Here is a 19,547-nt window from a genome sequence, read left to right as displayed (position 1 = left end):
TTTGCTTTGTTTTATTGTTTTAATTGTTTTTAAGTTTTATGTTTTTAGAATTGTTTTAACTGAATTGTACTGTTTTTAGGTTGTTAGCTGCCTTGAATCCTCTTCAGTGTGGGAGATAGGTGAGATATAAATCCTGCAAATAAATACATTAATAAAATTATTTGGGATTTTTTTCTTAAAAAAAAGTCAGTTGCAATCACCCTGTATCTACCCTGCATCTACTCATATTGTATTAACATGCAGCATTACTAATAATTTAAAGGTCAGGCAAGGTCAGCATCAGCAGGTGTTATACTGTCAAGGGCCCTGAGTGTGACAGGTGACTACTAAGGGCGCAATCCTAACCCCTTATGTCAGTGCTTTCCAGCACTGGGATAGCGGTGCCAATGGGACATGTGCTGCATCCTGCAGTTGGGTGTCACTCATGGAGGCTTCCTCAAAGTAAGGGAATGTTTGTTCCCTTAGAGCTGCTTTGCCCTTATGTCAGCCCTTATGTCAGGGGCTAGGATTGCGCCCGAAGTGAGCGAGAAGAATATAAGCAAAACCTCCAAATTAAGGCAGCATCTCCATTTCCCTCTTATATTAAAAGTACCCAGAGCCATCATGATGTCACATGACATAGTGACATCAGTTCTGGGTTCTTCCCAGAGGATGGGGCACTGGTGGCCTTGTGGGAGAGACTCCCCTTTGAAGAAGGAACGGGGCACAAAGCCACCAGGACATCCTCCATAACCAGGGCAGCGCTGAGTGGCAGTCATATGCCTTCTGAACAGAAGCAATTTAATCCCTGGACAATAAAACATGTGCTGATTTCTAGTGGAATCCTAGAATATTTACTATCTTACATAGCAACAGACAAGGGGGGAATCAAGACATTTTCCCCATATCTTTGGTTGAAGAAAACAGATGCCAAATGTCAATATAAACCTCCAGATCTACATTCACTTACAAGTTTATACTAGAGTTGCAAATTTTCTTATAACCACATTAGAAAAATACAGGAATCTATGAAACAATCACACCTACAAATTGTCGATAATACATATTACCTTGAAAGACAAACTCCAACTTGCATTAGTCACCATCATAAACTGCAAAGTCTATACTAAAAGGTTTCAATCTTCAGAGTGGTTATAAGGAAAAAAGCTTATTATGAAAACAAAGGGCGCAATCCTAACCAACTTCCCAGCACTGACATAGCTGTGCTAATGTGGCCTGCACTGCATCCTGCAGTGGGCAGGCAGTCAAAGAGGCCTCCTCAAGGTAAGGGCATGTTTGTTACCTTAATTTGGGGCTGCTTTGAGGCTAGGTCGGTGCTGGGAAGTTGGTTAGGATTTCACCCAAAGTCAAAGACATGATCCAAGCAGCAGATATTCGAATGTTTTGACTTCTGTAAAAATCAACATGGGTCTGTAGAGGGTTCACAGAACAACCCAACATAGAATGCAGGCATCTATTGCCTACATACATAATTAGCACGGTTGGGTAATGCAGTGATGTGCAGTGACATCCAGGCTGGGAGGCACAGCAACATGAATAACCCCCCCCCCCCAAAAAATAATTTTTTTAAAACTCACCTCTTCTTCCCTCACTAAGAGCTAGGGAGAGCTCAGTGACTCGCCCCCAGAAGAAGCTTGATAGCTGCATCCCCTGGTGCTTTAAAGCAGGGGTCTCCAAACCCCGGCCCAGGGGCCAGATGCGACCCATGGTGAGCCTCTATCCGGCCTGCGGCCAGCCTCTGATCTCCTGAGAACCTCTGGCCCAATTGACCAAACATAACCAGAGTTGTGCTTGTGGGGTGGGAGAATGGGGGTCCATTTAAGTGTGTGCTTTATTTCTTGGGCTGTGTTGGTGCTTGGAGAAATCCTTGACATTTGAACCCATTCATTTATTCACTCATCTAAGTTCCATCTCTAATATATTTACTTAAATTTTATATTTAAATTTTTTTCCAGCCCTCGACACTGTACCAGATATTTGATGCGGCCCTTCAGCCGAAAAAGTTTAGAGACCCCTGCTTTAAAGAACCAGGTCCCCTTGCACAGGCTCCCTGCTATTTGCATGGCTTTCTCTGAACTGAATGGAGGCAGCTCTAACTGCTGCCTCCCCAGCAATTCCTGATGGAGGCGCCCTGCCTTTTTTTCCATTGGAAGCCAGCCATTATTGCAGCCTAACCAATGGAAGCAGTTTTACTGTGCTGGCAGGCTGCATCAGAAGCACAGCAGAAAAAAAACAAAGATGCACAGACCGACACAACAGAAAAAAAATTCTTTAGCCACAGGATTATTGAGTGCGTAAGAAGCCATTTTATTTACAACCTAACAAACATTTAACATTAAACTTTCATTCTCTCAAAAACCAGTGAACTGGCATGTGCCCCTGCCAAAGGCCAGCACTATATAAAATAATTATTATTTTAAAATATCAATTTGCTTTAGAATTTCATTTGCTTTGGAAGACTCACTTGGGTTAGAGCTGGATCGTAATTAAGGAGAAATTGTCTTAAATTATAAAAAGTTACAGGTACTCCCTCTTGCAATTGTAAAATTGTATGGTAATTAAATGCTAAACTACAGCTGCACATCAATTACAGACCTACTTATACTTTTACAAGCTGACATAATTATACTCCAGGGAGGTGTATATCTTCAGTGCTACCTGGTCCTGTCTCTCAAAGGTGATACTTTCAGCACAAGCATTAAAAATCCATTTTATTAATATAAAACAAAATCTTTTACCTAAATAAAAACATCTTGACGATGAATGAGTCAAAGACTATCCATTGAACCATCTCATTTTAAGCAGAAAAATATTCACGTACACTGAATTTTAAAGTAGGTGTTCATATGTAAAGCTCAATGTAACTTCGCAAAAATCAAATGTTTCTTTCAATATTCAATACCAGCATTAAGTGTTGGGAACTGTGATGCCCTCTTGTGTTGCATTTGCAGCGTGTGGCTCCTGGAAGTGATCTGTGATGACAATCACCAATCTCTTCCAGGTCTGGAGTCACTGCACACCAAACAGTGGTAAGCAGGTAATGGCTGGTGGGAGAGTTTTCCCAGTGTGCAGTTTTCATGCACTGGAGCTCTTTCCACTGCATGAGCCTCCAACTGAGAGTGATGCAGGATGGTCTCACTGTCAGGGCAGTGGGCAGGCCGGAGACAACCCAGCAAGTGCCTCGAGATGCCCCCACCCCCCCAGGGGCATCCTGACACAAGTTTGGGAACGGCTAATATAATGCATTTTTGCATAATAACACATAATACAGCCAGAAAATGGGAGCAATAAAGAAAAGGAGAATTTAAATAATTACTAGAATGTTCAGGGTACTTGTTTTAGTCTATAACAGGATGTTGAATTGGTAGGCCTTTGCTCTACTTCAGCAAGATAATTCAGAAGCCTTATGTAAAAAAAAAAAAAAACAACTTACAGAATACTTGAAATCCTATTGGTCACAATACATTTTTTCCATACAGCACTTCTCTTGCTCAATTGCATGTTTTCAAATACAAAGACTAACAGTTCAATCTTAGGCATGTCTACTCAGGAGTAAGCCTTACTGTGTACAACAAGGCTTACTCCCAGGAAACTGTATATAGGATAGTAAACTAAGGGTGGAATCCTACTCTGCACTGGAACAGGCAAGCCAAGAGGCTTGCGCTGTATCCAGCGCAGGATAGGGGTCATAATTGGTTCATCCAGAGGCAGGGTTAAACTTTTCCCTTTACACCTGGGCAGGGTGCTCTGGTCCCTATGGGTTTTCTTGGACCCGCACCACCTCTGGAGGTGGCGCAAGTTCGAGAAGAACAGAGCGGCTTCAAGCTATTCTGAACTCCCCAGGAACGGGGGTTGGGATATGGCATAACTGCCAGATCCCAGTCCCACCTCCCATTCCCTACTCACCCCCGGGGCCACCCACCACCTGCCCTCCCCCCACCCAGGAACACCTCTCTCCTACCTCCTCCCCGCACACCTCAGAGTCTTGCGTAGGCCCAGCCGATGCAAGTCTTGCCACCTGGGTGCGCCAGCATGGCTTGCTCATGAGGAGGTGCAAACATGCTTTATGCACGTTTGTGACCCTTAGGATTGCACTGCATATTACACAAATACATGTGTGAAGATATCTTAATTCAGATTACAATTCTATGGAAAATAACTCACAACAAAATTATTTTTGCAACAAGCTGCTTGTATTTCATTTAGCAGTGAAATGTATTCTTTTGGAGTAAATTATTCACACCATATGGACATCTGAGAAGCCTGCAATATCTATATTAGCATATTTTACAGATTTTTTTAGTGGACATTATTTGCCTTTTATGCTATACTTAGCATAGTTTGCCTGCATAAAAGTTCTTAAAGATATTCATGTTCACCTGTACTGATTTCATTATCTAGACACTGGATGCCCAAAAATTAGGACTCCCAAAACTGAAATGTGCCAAAATTATGTCCTCAAATTACTTTCTGACTGACCAAAAACTCTTCTTCTGTGCTGTTTGGTTACCTGACTTGCGTTGACAGAGTTAATGTCTGCCTGTCATTGATCCCTAGTTTTCAACATTGGGATGACAGTATCTTTCACAAACAGTTGTGTCTGAAAAAATCATTACACTTCCTTATACTGTTTTGTGGTTTGGGCTAAATATGTCAGAGTGGCACCTACATGATCTTTCCAGATCACAAAAGGGAGCCCCACCACAAAGCCTCCTCACTATTAAACAAAAACAAGCATAGTTCTCAAGAAACAGAATTATGGGCAGATTCAACCAAAGTAAACAGGCTGTATATATACACTAAAGCAGCCATTTTCAACCACTGTGCCGTGGCACACTGGTGTGCTGCGAGTGGTCCACAGGCGTGCCACAGGAATTTGGGGGAATGTCATTTATTAATAGGGCCAATGGGAGATGTGAGCCCCCACTGCCAGCATGGCGTGCCTTCTCAATTGCCAAAAACCTGGTGGTGTGCCTTGACTATTTTAGTGCCTTGTCAGCGTGCGGTGAGATGAAAAAGCTTGAAAATCACTGCACTAAAGGATTTTGTGATGGTGACTCTAGTGACTGTCTGAGCTGCTTGCATGGCACAGTGGGGTGTAGCCCTGTAACCATTTCTCTTATCTGTTCAGGTCCTATACAGAGGTAAGACAGGCATGAGGATCTAAAGCAGTACCGTATTTTTCGCTCCATAAGACGCACCTGACCATAAGACGCACCTATTTTTTAGAGGAGGAAAACAGGAAAAAAAATATTCTGAACCAAATAGTGTAATAAAATATTTAATAAACTATAACAGAATAACATTTGATCCATCCCCCCCTTCTTAGGGTGAATGGGATCATAAACAGGCATGAAGATCCCTCCCTTTATTAGGGTGAATGGGATCATAAACTGGCATGAAGATCCCTCCCTTTATTAGGGTGAATGGGATCATAAACTGGCATGAAGATCCCTCCCTTTATTAGGGTGAATGGGATCATAAACTGGCATGAAGATCCCCCCTTCATTAAGGTCCCCAACGTGCACTCTTTTTTGCAGTATTCGCTCCATAAGATGCACACACTTTCCCCCCCACTTTTTTTGGCGGGGGGGAAAGTGCGTCTTATGGAGCGAAAAATACGGTAATTTTCAACATTTTTCTCCTCATAGCACACTGACATTTATGGTGATATAACTTCCAGCTTCCAAGAGACTCTTCTGGGTTCTGTGGCTCTGTTTCTAGGGCAACTGACAATAAAAACAAATTGGCTCTTCCTCTTCTTCCACCCACACTGCCGGCAGAGGAAGAAGGACAGACAATGCATTAAGTTGCCCTAGAAACGGAGTTGCAGAACGCAAAGTTTTTCAGTGATTTTCAACCTCTGCGCTCCAAATTCCCATGGCACACCTGCAGACTGTGGCACACCAATGTGTCGTGGCACATGGGTTGAAAATAGCTGGTCTAAAGGATGAGATATAAAACTAGCATCAGCCAGGAGAGCAGGAGGCAGAGACCTGGGAAGGCAACATGCTAAGGGAAGGAGAAGGCCCTAGGAAAGGAGGTGTGAAAGAAGAACGGTTCATAGAATCATGGAAAAGGGAGAATATCGTGGGTTGAGTGTGAAAGGGGGGATAAAAACTAAGTCCGAGAATAAGAACATAAGAACAGCCCTGCTGGATCAGGCCATAGGCCTATCTAGTCCAGCTTCCTGTATCTCAGAGTGGCCCACCAATAGGTAGAGATGTGCATACGGACAGGAACAGCATAAGTGAGGATGGCTGAAGTTCACATATTGGTCTGCAACAACAAGCAGCTTTTGGATGTGCAGGTCCACTTGCTGAAAGTAGAGGAACTCTATCGGAATACCTCTACCGATTTTTTCAAGGATAAGCAAACATTTGCAAGAGCACAAAATATTCAGAAAGAGCAAAATGTTAGGCAAGGGAATAACTTTCTAGCAACTTTGAGAGAAGGAAAACAGAAATTTGGCTTAAGGGACATTCACAGGTGACTTTGGCAATGTGGTGTAGCTGACAATTAAGACTTCTAATTTGCAACAGCTGCAAATGCCTCCGTCTCCCCACACTGTACGGTTGTTACGTGAAAATCCCCTTTTTCCTTTTAAGTTGTGGTTTTATATCTGGTTATGTTTCAAAAGCATCATGCAGGCCACATTTCCCCCAGCACATGTTTCCAAAGGCCCTGGTCAAAACCACAAGCACATGGATTACACAACCCCCATTTCCCTGCAGGTCAATGTATGCAAAAGGGTCTCCTGATCCAATCACTGTTATGCAAACCCATTAAACCTCAACACACAAGACAATCAAGTCAAGTCAAGCTCATGGTGATCACATCCCCATCCCCCAGTCAAGGAGTCTGGAAGAGTGAATTGTTGTCTCAATCACTGTAAATTGTTGCTTATATGTCTCATTGTTGTAGCTCAACCACTCTTAAGTACCATATACAAACTGCCTTCAGGGGTTGGTTGAGTCCCGTTTCCCCCCCCCCCCCAGGAGGCCAGTCATGGCTGATACCTGAATATCCTGCTTTTCTTGCATGCTCCACGTGTCCCACTGTGTGTAGTGAGCATGCGCATCCAGGACAGCTCTAGGCCACATCCAAGTCATTCAGGTCAGCAAAAACTCTTTTAAGAGAAGGCTGGCACATGTTAGCTCTCTCTGGCTGCCCCTCCAAGGCAGAGGTCCTCCTCCATAGGACTCTTCCCCCCCCCCATCCAACTGCTCCTCATGACAGGTAACTATATCTTGCGTCTGGAACCTTTTCCCTGCTTCCCCCCCTTTTTTCTCCCCTTCTCCCCCCATCTTTAGTCAGCAACCGGGTTGGCAGATCAGGGACCCCTAAAATCCTTCCCTACAACCTATCCTTTTCTGATTTCCTCGGATGCACCAAATACTTTTCACATGCAACCACCATAAAGCTAGGTACACTAGATGCAAGTACTAGGAACCAAGAAACATATACTTACCATTTTCCATGTGCATTATGTTTACTTGTGTGTTTTTGCAATAAAAATATAATCCTATTGAAAGTTATCTTTCTCCCAGTCTCTTTTCAAGCTAAAAAGGAATTTCTTTGCATTACGCTGTCTTGTTATCTAGCCTGCGATCCTGAAGTTTCCAATGAGGGCACTGTAATAATTCCCCTTAATACATAACAGCCCTTTTTGGTAACAGGGTCTGTCTCCCAAGTCACACCCAGTGACACCTGGGCGCTCTCAAATTTTTTGCTTCTAAACAATCTAGCAATTCCAAATCCATTTTGGATGAGGCTTATTGATTAAAAACTGCAGGCCAAGAATTCTGTTCCTGAGGCCTGAACACGAGATCACCTACTGCAGGGATCAAACGTTCTTGGTTCAAAGGCTTGGTTTGATATTCTTACCACTTCTGCCTAGTGAAGCACATCATTAAAGCCAGAAGCACCTACAGGATGACAAGGGAAGAATTCCGATAAAACAAGAAATTGTCAATAAACAAGAAGTAAAAGATGAAACTTGGGAGGGAAAAGGAATGAACTAGTCCAAATGTTCTCATTTATAACAGAGAAAGGAGAAAAGAACATCGGAAAAGGGGCAAAGGTTTGGTTTTTCAGTGAGGTGATTGCATTCTGAAGTTGACACTGCACCTACAAAGTTTGCAACTATTAGAAATCTGAGCATGAATGAAGAGAGTGAAGCACGATTGGCATCTAGATATTGGCCTCTAGATTAGCGGTTTTCAACATTTTTCATCTCATAGCATATCGGCAAGGCTCTAAAATAATCAAGGCACACCATCAGTTTTTTGACAACTGGCAAGGCACACCATGCTGCTGGCAAGGGGCTCACCTCTGCCAACGGCCCTACTAATAAATGACCTTCCCCCAAGCTCTTACGGCACAACTGTGGACCATTTGCAGCACACTAATGTGCTACGGCACACTAATTGAAGATCAGTCCTCTACACTAAGCCCATAAGAAGAGCCCCACTGGATCAGGCCAAAGGCCCATCTAGTCCAGCTTCCTGTATCTCACAGCGGCCCACCAGATGCCTCAGGGAGCACAGAAAACATTACAAGAGACTTGCATCCTGGTGCCCTCCCTGGCATCTGGCATTCTGAGATAGCTTACTACTGAAATCAGGAGTGGAATCAGGAGATAGCGCTAATACCTAGTTTTGCAAGACTCTGAAAGGAAGTGAAAGTAATTTAATAAAAAGCAGATAATTTGAGGTGGGGAGGCAGCAGCATGTGGGGGTCTGCACACCTCTACTATGTTGCATTGTTCGAGAAACAGATTCTGGGCCAAGAGAAATTTTAACAGGAGGTACAAAGTTTATTTTGGGCCCCTTCCCAAAGGGGGGAGGGGGAGGGGCGAAACAGGGCAGAAGGAGGGTGGTAACAGCCAGAAAAGACTTCGGAGCCCAGGTCTACTGGGTTTCCCACTGGTGAGCCCAGGTATATCTGCCCAGTAAATCTGATATCCCAGTCATTCCCAACCTCCATCTTTCACTCCCTATGAGGCTAGCCGAGATCCTAGGAAATTTCTGCCCCCCTTTTGGCTCCCAGTTCCCCCGTTTTGACCCCTGGTTTGGGTACCTTTTGACCCCCTGCACCCCCCACTCATAGGCCCTGTTCTTGGTTCCTTCCTAGCATCTAATATCATTATGGGCAACGCCATGGAGGAAAAATGTAAGTAAAGACTGCTGATACCTGGAGTATTGTGTCCAGTTCTGGTTGCCGCATCTCAAAAAAGACATAGTGGAAATGGAAAAGGTGCAAAAGAGAGCGACTAAGATGATTACGGGGCTGGGGCACCTTCCTTATGAGGAAAGGTTACGGCGTTTGGGCCTCTTCAGCCTAGAAAAGAGACGCTTGAGGGGGGACATGATTGAGACATACAAAATTATGCAGGGGATGGACAGAGTGGATAGGGAGATGCTCTTTACACTCTCACATAACACCAGAACCAGGGGACATCCACTAAAATTGAGTGTTGGGTGGGTTAGGACAGACAAAAGAAAATATTTCTTTACTCAGCGCGTGGTCGGTCTGTGGAACTCCTTGCCACAGGATGTGGTGCTGGCGTCTAGCCTAGATGCCTTTAAAAGGGGATTGGACGAGTTTCTGGAGGAAAAATCCATTATGGGGTACAAGCCATGATGTGTATGCGCAACCTCCTGATTTTAGGAATGGGTTAAGTCAGAATGCCACATGTAGGGGAGAGCACCAGGATGAGGTCTCTTGTTATCTGGTGTGCTCCCTGGGGCATTTGGTGGGCCGCTGTGAGATACAGGAAGCTGGACTAGATGGGCCTATGGCCTGATCCAGCGGGGCTGTTCTTATGTTCTTAACTACAATTCCCAGAAAGCCTTGCAGGTCTCTTGTTGTCTGGTGTGCTCCCTGGGGCATTTGGTGGGCCGCTGTGAGATACAGGAAGCTGGACTAGATGGGCCTATGGCCTGATCCAGTGGGGCTGTTCTTATGTTCTTATGTTCTTATGATTCTTAATACACTTGAAATTCAGTTTTAAGAGGTTTCTCCTCAGTAGGCACTGGGTCAGACAGAAAGACTAACCCATTCAGCTCCAGGATCTTAAAAAAGGGGAAACAGGCTGAGTGAGAGAGACACATATCAAACCCACAGGTCAAATTTTGACATTATTCAAATGTCATATAGTAGAACATGCTTCTAAAACATACGGGTTCACAGCAAAACTCTTCCTGTGTCACTGGCTAAATCTGTCAACCGCAGATTGAAAAAAAAGAAGAAAAAGGAGGGGGACCTCTGCAATTCAGTTAAGGCTTCCATAATCTACAGTGTATGCAGTGGAAAAAGCCAGCCAGGTCACCTCGGTTACAGTCAGTGTGCCACAAGGGAAAGCTGGAATGTCCATTATTGGAGGGGGGGGGGCACAACTGGTAGAATACATTTAGTAATTTGTCCTTCACAGACAAGAATGATTCAGCTGCCATTAGGTGATAAAACTGAAACAAAACCCCTTTTCAAGATCAATCTGATCTTGAAGAATTTTTTTTCCTTGGCACTAAGGTCATGGTCAGATCTTAGTTCCCACATCCAGCATGAAAGCTAAGTAGGTTTAGGCTCATGCAAACTTTTTGCATTGTCCCACTCTCCACAGACAGAAAGGGACATCAGGATTCTGCACAGTACCAGATTTATTTGTACCTGGGCTCTTGCTAAACTTGAAATCCATCCCTGGGTTGAAAGAGGAGGGGATGTGCGCTCTCTCTCGCTCTCTCTCTCTCTCTCTCTCTCTCTCTCTCACACACACACACACACACACACAAATCTGCTCCCTCCACTTGGCATGTCTTCCCTTCTTGTAGGTACTTATGAAACACAGGATGGCAGGGAACAGAGTCACTCCCACCTTCTTCTGAGCTCAGTACAGCAATTTTCAACAGGTGTGCCACAAAAGGTCCGCATGTGAGCCAATGGAGCTCGAAGCGCAGCGGTTGAAAATTGCCAAAAAACTCTTCCGGTGAGCAGTGGTGGTTATACTACAGCGGCCTTTAAAGATGCCCCAGTGCCACTAAGTTGGTGCAGCAGAGTGAGCGGTGGATGGGGGCTGGACAAAACGGGGTGGAGAAGGCTGTACTGAGGGGAGGAAGGGACAGTTATTGCATCAGTGGTTCTTCCAATACCTGATCTCCCTTCTTGGCCTCAAGAAGCCTCCCTGAGTCCACTCAGAGTTGCCCCAACCAAAGGTTGGCTCAGGTTCGAGAAGACCTATCAGGGAAGTGGAGGATTACACTGAGGTAAGGGAACAAATGTTTCCTTGCCTCAAGAAGGCCTCTGGGGCTGCTCCCCAACAGGATATAATGCATGCTCTGTTGACACAGCTGCAACAGCAGGGAGGGATTTAGTTAGCACTGGTTGTCAATAACTACCCACCCATGAAGATTCTATAGTCATGTTTATTTTTGCAACTTAACTTTCAAGTGATGGCCTTGGCTCACTTGGTTAAAATTTTTTAACACATTCCATGTCAAATTTAACACACACAGACACACACAGACACAAACACACACCCTTGTTAACACCCCTGTGGTGTTTAACACTCTCTGGCATCCAGGAGGTGGTCTGAGGTACGTGGAGGCTGTGTGCTGCCTCCCTGTGCTTCAGAAGACCTGGAAACCTTAGAAAGAACTTTCGTAAAACCCGAAAATGCCTTTCTAAGTCTTCTGGTAGGCAAATGTCCTCCCCCAAGCCTCAAAAAGCAGCATTTTCACCTCAGGTCTACCATTGGGGTGCAGGTTGGCATCTTTTCAAGACATGGCACCCTGGGCAATGTAGCCCTCCTGCCTTCTTAGCTACGCCACTGATAACCATACAAGCCTAAGTGGACACTTCTATGACAGAACCATGGTCAAAATATCCAAGGAGTTTGCTTCTGAGGAAAAAAAAGAGAATCTTTGGACACCACTAACTAGTTTTTTCATCACTCTGCCTTCCCAGGAAACCCTGAGAACTGTACAGCCATGAAAGGGGGGCAGAAAATATCTTAGCAGGTAGAGGTGTTTGAAAAGGTGCTATTTACTTTATTCAGAAGTAAACCCACTGCATTCAGTAAGATCTCACCATAATGTAATGCTATCTGACTGGAATGTAATCCTATCTCACTGGAAACAAACACCTCTATTAACAGGAAATTGTTAGTACTTTCTCCAAATTATAATTTCTTTGAGAGAAGTCAGGCCAGTTAAACCAGTGTAAAACCAATATAAGATTGCAGCATGGAATGCTCTGGAAGTTGATTGAACAACTCTCTGCGTGTTCTTCAATTGGTGAACCCCCCACACCTGCTGGTTGTGACCCTAGCCTACATTGGGGAAATATGAGCTCAACAACAATGCTCTTAGATCTCACAATTATTCATAATCCAGTTCATAGATTATTATTATCATAAAATAATCATCATCATGATCATCACAAGTTATTCTATACTACTTTCAAAGTCAAGCACTGCACAAAGGATCAAATCAAAGGCAGCATCTGCTGCCTAAATGCAACCTAGAAGACATTAGACACAGAAAAAGATGAGAATAGAAAGCAATATAAAGTCAGTAGGGAAGGACTGACTAAGAGCTGGGACATTCTGAGAAGTCTCACAGCCTAATCCTATTAAAGCCCTTTGCAGCAGCAGAAAGCACCCTCACTGTCACAAAATGGCAACCAACAGTGGGTAGAGTATGCCTTTGATGGCCATTTTGGGAATGCTGCCGCACAAGGTGGGGGCGCTCTCAGTCTACCAGTGGATCGCCAGCCATCTGATAGAGCAGGTAAGGCAGCAGTGGGGGCAGGGAGAGGCCATGAAAGGGGTAAGGATGCTGCAAGGGGGGGGGAGATCTGGCAGTGATGGTACATGCCGGGACCTATCCCCCTTTTCAGTAACCTACCAGCTCCCTTTGATTTGCTCCGGCAAGTTTGTTGGCGCAGGACTGAAGAAATTCATTGCGAGTCAGGGGTTTACAGTGGTGTAAGGGGATTTAAATCCCCTTTTGGCTCGGAAGCCTCTCAATCTGTTTCCCCTACTGGATATAGCATGCTCAGTTTTTGTGCTGCTGCACCAATGCAGGCTGAACCATAGAATTGGGCTCTCAGAAAAGGATCAGACATTTCCTTTGAATGTTGGTTGGCAACATTAGTCTCGAAAGACTATGGTATAAGCCTACAGCACCCAGTATTCCCAGGCGGTCTCCCATCCAAGTACCAACCAGGCCTGACCCTGCTTAGCTTCCAAGATCAGACGAGATTGGGCATGTGCAGGGTAACAGTTGCTGCCTTTGAATGTTACAAACCATAGAAAGACACAACCCTACAGAGCTCCTCTATCTTTGCCGGTCACCTTCTGTCAGCTTGCCTTCTCTCTTCACTAAATTACAAACTGGGAGTAAGGCTGGCCCAAAACCTCCTGACACCTGAGATAGCATGTCAAATGCTGCCCCCTTAACTGATGATGTGCCAACACCTGGTCCTTACATTGTCCTATGTTCTAACTCACCACTTTCCTTCCCTCTACAATTCCTTTTCCTCTGTCCCCTTTTTCCTTTTCAAATCCAGTGAATAGAAGCAGTAGAAGAAGCAATGGAGGAAAGAAGGCAGACAGAGATGGGTGCCCCACACCAATTTGTTGCCTAAGGCAACTGCTTAGTTGGCCTCATGGATGGTCCGACCTTGGCAGAGCTCTTGCAAAAGCCAATTGCTCACACCAACTGTGATCCAGTTTTCTGAAATGACGGCTTCTGAGCCTGCACAAAGTCTCCATTGTTGACAGGATCTCTAGGAAATCTAAAGTCCCATTGTTACTTTAGGTTCTCCTAACTCTATGTTCAAGTTGCAAACTATGTGGGTTCTTGAAGAGGCAAAGGTATAGGAATGTACTCTACAAGGCCCTTCATGAGACAATGCATGTGGGTTGACTCACTGTAAGAAACTTTCATATGATAAAAAATAAGCATGCCAATTTAAATGAAATCAGTTCAATACTGGGAGAGATCTACCCTCAGTTTGGAAAAACAAACTATACTGAATACTTTTCAATTGAAATGTCACACAATCATTTTAAGGATCCCACCCCTCTATGACATCTTATCTTAATTAAGGTTTGAAAAAAGCAGATAACTTCTTTTTTTTTAACTGCAAAACTGATTCCAATCATGATATTCAGCAAAAATCCAGCCTCACAGAGTGGAAACTGTCTCTTCGGCTCTGCAGCAGAATTTTAATTTCACCTCAGCACTGACTTTGAGGCTAAAAATAAACCCTTTGATACGTCTCAAGAATCCCAAGTTCTGGTTTGTTTGAGCTGATTAACATACAATCAACCTTTGGCAGAAATGCTTAATTAAAACTCCTACTCAGAAATAGATAAGGCAAAATAGATGCTCACTTTCAAACATAAGTAAGTCTTCACCTAGTCTGACAAGAATGAAGAGGTTAAAAAACATTTGGGCAAGATAATTTTGTCTGCATTGGTCTTCCAGTTTGGAACACTGGGCAGCATTTAAAGAGGGGTGGGAAGACAACCTAGTAATCAAACATTGCCCACTTACCCCAATAATTCCTGGGACAAGGATTTGGAATTATATAGGAGCCACAATTTACTGAATGCTATATGTAACTTGTAGCAAATCCAAGCTATCCTGGCCCTTGTTTCCATTTCAGTGTAGGCTCCTAACATATGGAAGGCAACCAGCAACTGTCTTATGTCCCCTTTGGAGCTCTTCCACCCCAACTCTAAGCACAGATCATCCTCTGACAATCCCAGCTTATCTAGGACATCAGCATCATCACTGCCAGCACTTCCGGGATGCCAAACTTTCACATTTCCAAATGTAAAAGCCTACCCCCGGAGCGTGTTCTCACTGATGAGCATGTTTCGTCAGTGAGAACACAGTGCAAAAGATGGCTTGACAGTGCAAAAGATGATCTAACTTTCTTAAAAAGACACACCAAATTCAACAGACTTGCAATCGCCATATTTTGGAGCACGTATGCACTTCATATTTGGGGATGTACACCTGAGCTGGGGCTTGTTACAGCTTTTTAATAAAAGAAAAACTTAAAATAAAACTAGGAAAGACAGACACTGAGGTCACAAACTTTCAGCCAAGATGTAAGCCATGCTAGTATTTCATGCTTGTATAGAGTGCTAATACGCTGCTATTTTCAAAGCACATCACATGCATTACCTCCAAAATCCAAAGAATAGGCTGATATTCTGAGGTGGTCACTTGCTTAACATAAGAGCCATATAGCATAAACTTCAGATGTTTGAGATTTGCAATATTTAAGTAGCATTTCAATTCTTAAATATAGTCATTCATCATGAACTTTAAACATGTTTTAATCCAGTGGACTCTCAGTTTATACCTAATAAATAACTATAAAACTTCAAAATTTCTTAGTTTTGTAATTATTTACTGGGTTTAAAGCTTCATAATATTGATAATATTAATGGTGATGCCAAAAAGAGCTCAGCCAACATATTTCCAAGAGCCGTATATTATATATTAAAGAAGCGCATGTGGCTTGCAAGCCATGGTTTGGCCACCCCTGTGTTTAGCCAAATTTGTGTTCTAAGCTTGGCCTAGAGAACTTATGCCCACTTCAAGCTAATTAGCCCCCCTGGCCCAAGCACAGCTAGCTCTAGCAGCATACTAACCTACTACCGAACCCTAGCACCAGTGGGAAAGTGACTAGTAGGTGGCTTGCCTGTAGGACTACAGGGCCCCCCCTCCCAGTTCTCTAAGCAGCAGTTCTGCAGCGCCAACTCAGCTCTCCACCACTCAGCAGTCTCTGCATGTTAGTCCATTAGCCAGTCCGTCAGTGTGCCAGTTTGGTGACTGTCCGCCAGTTCATCAGTTAGTGTGCCAGTTCATTAATCCATTAGCTGGTTCATGAGTCAGTTCCTTAAATTTGTTAGTCAGCAAGCCAATAAGTCTGTTAGCCAGAAAGTCAGTCCAATAAGCTAGCAAGTCTTCTCTCCCTTCACCACTCTCTCTCTCCCCAACTACAACTCACTCACAGTCACAGTTCCAGGTGCTGCTTTTATCCGTCATGACCTGGCTGCCTCTAGTGGCTTCAGCTGTGCAGCACACCCATTGATCAAAGCCTAGATTTTAACCCCATGCTCGCCTGCCAAAGCAAGGGGCCACTGTAGACACCACACCTTATCTCCTTGAGGGATCTTGCGCATTTCCATTACACCCTGCTATATATGTTTACTCAGAAGAAAGTTCCAGTGTGTTCAAAGGGACTTCCTCTGAGGAGAATGTGAACAGGATTGCAGCCTTAGCCCCTACACGGCTGTTCAACTTGAAACCCTGCTCTAATTTTCCAAACGCTTATTCCTTCACTGATAGGGCACCATTTAATGGGAGCTCCACTAATTCAATACTTGATTTTCTCTTTTACAAGATCATATTTGACAGGTTAAAATGAAATCCTTTACTCTAACAAGCAGGCAAAACCAGATGAGGCCAAGCTCTTCTGCTAATCATCTCAGAGTTCAGGCCACTGACCTTCTGCAGTGAACGAGGATACCGCACTTCAGTGGAAACATTCAATGACCACCATTTCCCAATGGGTTGTGCTAATGAAAGAGAATTGGGGTCAAAATCATCTGCAACTACACCAGGATACACCAATTTATTTCTGCAGACCACACAGTCATATGTGAAAAGCAGTAGATGTGTTATAAATAAATGTGGTTAGTCTGTTGAACACGATTTGTAAGGAATAGATAGTGGCCATCACTGGTGTTACCAATAAACCCTGGGCGCACAATATATCCAGGGAAAATGTAGTTGAAGACGTGAGTTAAACGCATTGTGCCTGCTGAGCTCTATGCACTTACCTGACTTTCTGTACAGCTTCCAGTTCCGGCATCAAGTCATTGGAGGCCCTGGACAAAGCCAGGAGCTGTCCCATATCTCAGGCTTCCTAATGGTGGCAGGGAGCAGATCCTCCCATCAGCCAATGCAATAATGCTCTCATCTGTAGGTGTTAGGAGCAGCAAAGCAAGTATCCTGCCCAACTTGCACCACAACTACCACTGGTATTGGGGAGGCGTTCAGGGGATCAGTCCATTCTGGTGGAACCTTGAACAGCACGCCAACTGCCCAACCTCTGAAGTTGTCCCTGTCAAGTGCATACACACCTATAGGCTGTCTGTGCAACCTGTAACCTGAAAAATGCATGTTACAGATCCCACCAGAACAGTGATTTTCAGCTGGATTGTTATGGCACATTGGTGCCATATGGTGCCATATGGCACACAAGTCCACAGGTATGCCATGGGAGTCTGGAGCACAGCAGATGAAAAATGCTGTAAAACTCTTCCAGGTTGCAGCTCTGTTTCTAGGGCAACTGTCTGTAGTAACAAGCTGTCTAGCCCTCTTCCTCCACTGCCATTACTATAGACAGTTGCCTTCAAAACAGAACCACAGGACCTGGACAGGTCTCCCAGAAGCTGGAAGTGACATCACAAGAGGCAAATACCATAGAGAAGACAAAGAAAGAAAGAAAGAAAGAAAGAAAGAAAGAAAGAAAGAAAGAAAGAAAGAAAGAAAGAAAGAAAGAAAGAAAGAAAGAAAGAAAGAAAGAAAGAAAGAAAGAAAGAAAGAAAGATCCAAATGGTTTTAGAGGAAACAATGACACATTGTTATCTTGAGTTGCTTGAAATAATGTTGACTGAGTAACTGGCACAAGTCAGGTGAGTCAAGTCAGATTGATGAAAATGTGTTTTTCACTGACTTGTTTACACTCAAGTCTCGCATAGAAGACTTGGCAAAAAAACTCGAGTCAAGGACCCCTTGACTCAGCACTTGTTCCCACAGATGCAGACTTGAGTCTGTCTGCATCTGGGTGTCCTTGCTTACTATTTATGCAGTGTGAAAGGCTTTGTGGCGCCATCATTCAGACTAGGTGAGCAGCAGGGAAGTTCTAGCCAGGAGGCTGGGAAGGGTTAATGTTTGCTTTTGCATCCGAGTGGTGGGAGGCTGGAGCAGGCTCTCTTTTCTTTCAGTGATTATTGGATGAAGGATGGGAGGTTTGATATTTTCTTTGGCTGAGAAAGAGCAGGAGGATGAGCCCAAGGGGGTTCTTGCCTTATAATTGGTTGGAAAAGCCCAGGAAGGGAAAGGAGGCAGTAAAGCCAGGGGGGAGGTGGTTTGTAGCAATCTTGCTTTCCTCCTCATGGGTTCATTGTTACTTGGGAGGAGGGAGCCTCACTGAACAACCAGCTCAAATGGGACTACTTCTGAGTACATCTGCGAAGGATTGGGTCATTCTGGTAAGCCTTGCAGCTGCTGTGTGTGACCCTCCTCCCTCTTGCCGCTTCTGTACCCACTTGCTTCTGTCCCCCACCTTGTTTACAAATGGGATGGGGCAGCAGGGGAGTGCTTAAAGAGAACTCCAACATACACACACACCAGCAGCAGCCCTGGTTTTTTTATTTCCATGGTTGGCTTTTTAAAGGGGGCAACTCAACTTGAGTCCTTTGGGGTTGCAAAAGGGTGACTCAGCAACTTGGAAAGTGTCCATGTTTTGACTCATTTTCAAGGGGGGTGGATATTCATGATTTGACTTGAGTCAAGTTGCTCTGGATTTGCCCATCCCTGGTCCCTATTACTGATGCTCCCGTGTTAAAACATATTTCTCCTGTATTTGAATTATTGGCTTTATTTTCTGCATTCTTATTTTATTGTACAACATGGAAAATCATAGCACAGAATTGTGTTTTATAAACCAATTCTAACAATGGCCACTGGACAGCATTCATCCTTCCACAGCAGCAGGTTTCAGAGACACCAAAGAACACAAGTGGAAGAAAGGATCAAGGTGTACAGCTATAAGAATAGTCACTGAACTAGGATGAACTCAATGCTCACTTTAAGTAAATATTGTAAGGAGCTTCTTAGGAGGCTGCCTCATTTGGAAGCAAAAGCAGCAGAAAGGATGCAAGGGAGGGCACCAGGATGCAGGTCTCTTGTTATCAGGTGTGCTCCCTGGGGCATTTGGTGGGCCGCGGTGAGATACAGGAAGCTGAACTAGATGGGCCTATGGCCTGATCCAGTGGGGCTGTTCTTATGTTCTTATGTTGCTTAGACATACGTTTTCCAGACTCACAAAGAGAGTCCGGTCCAACAAGAAGCTGACGGAACATACCAAGATCCAGGTCTACAGAGCTTGCGTCCTGAGTACACTTCTGTACTGCAGCGAGTCATGGACTCTTCGCTCACAACAGGAGAGGAAACCGAACGCTTTCCACATGCGCTGCCTCCAACGCATTCTCGGCATCACCTGGCAGGACAAAGTTCCAAACAACACAGTCCTGGAACGTGCTGGAATCCCTAGCATGTATGCACTGCTGAAACAGAGATGCCTGCCTTGGCTCGGTCATGTCGTGAGAATGGATGATGGCCGGATCCCAAAGGATCTCCTCTATGGAGAACTCGTGCAAGGAAAGCGCCCTACAGGTAGACCACAGCTGCGATACAAGGACATCTGCAAGAGGGATCTGAAGGCCTTAGGAG

General features: G+C 44.4%; 1 protein-coding gene and 1 pseudogene across 2 annotated transcripts in view; both read right to left on the bottom strand.

Annotated features, from left to right (window-relative positions):
- Positions 1-19,547, bottom strand: part of KCNIP4 (potassium voltage-gated channel interacting protein 4) — a 213,121-nt gene that overhangs the window by 178,420 nt on the left and 15,154 nt on the right. The gene's annotated exons all lie outside the window — the stretch shown is intronic.
- LOC136656634 (5S ribosomal RNA) lies at positions 13,175-13,291 on the bottom strand (annotated as a pseudogene).

This window comes from Tiliqua scincoides, chromosome 6, assembly GCF_035046505.1.
Source record: "Tiliqua scincoides isolate rTilSci1 chromosome 6, rTilSci1.hap2, whole genome shotgun sequence".
Lineage (NCBI taxonomy): Eukaryota > Metazoa > Chordata > Lepidosauria > Squamata > Scincidae > Tiliqua > Tiliqua scincoides.
The sequence above is the reverse complement of the archived record's forward strand: the minus strand, read 5'-3'. Positions and strand labels throughout refer to the sequence as shown.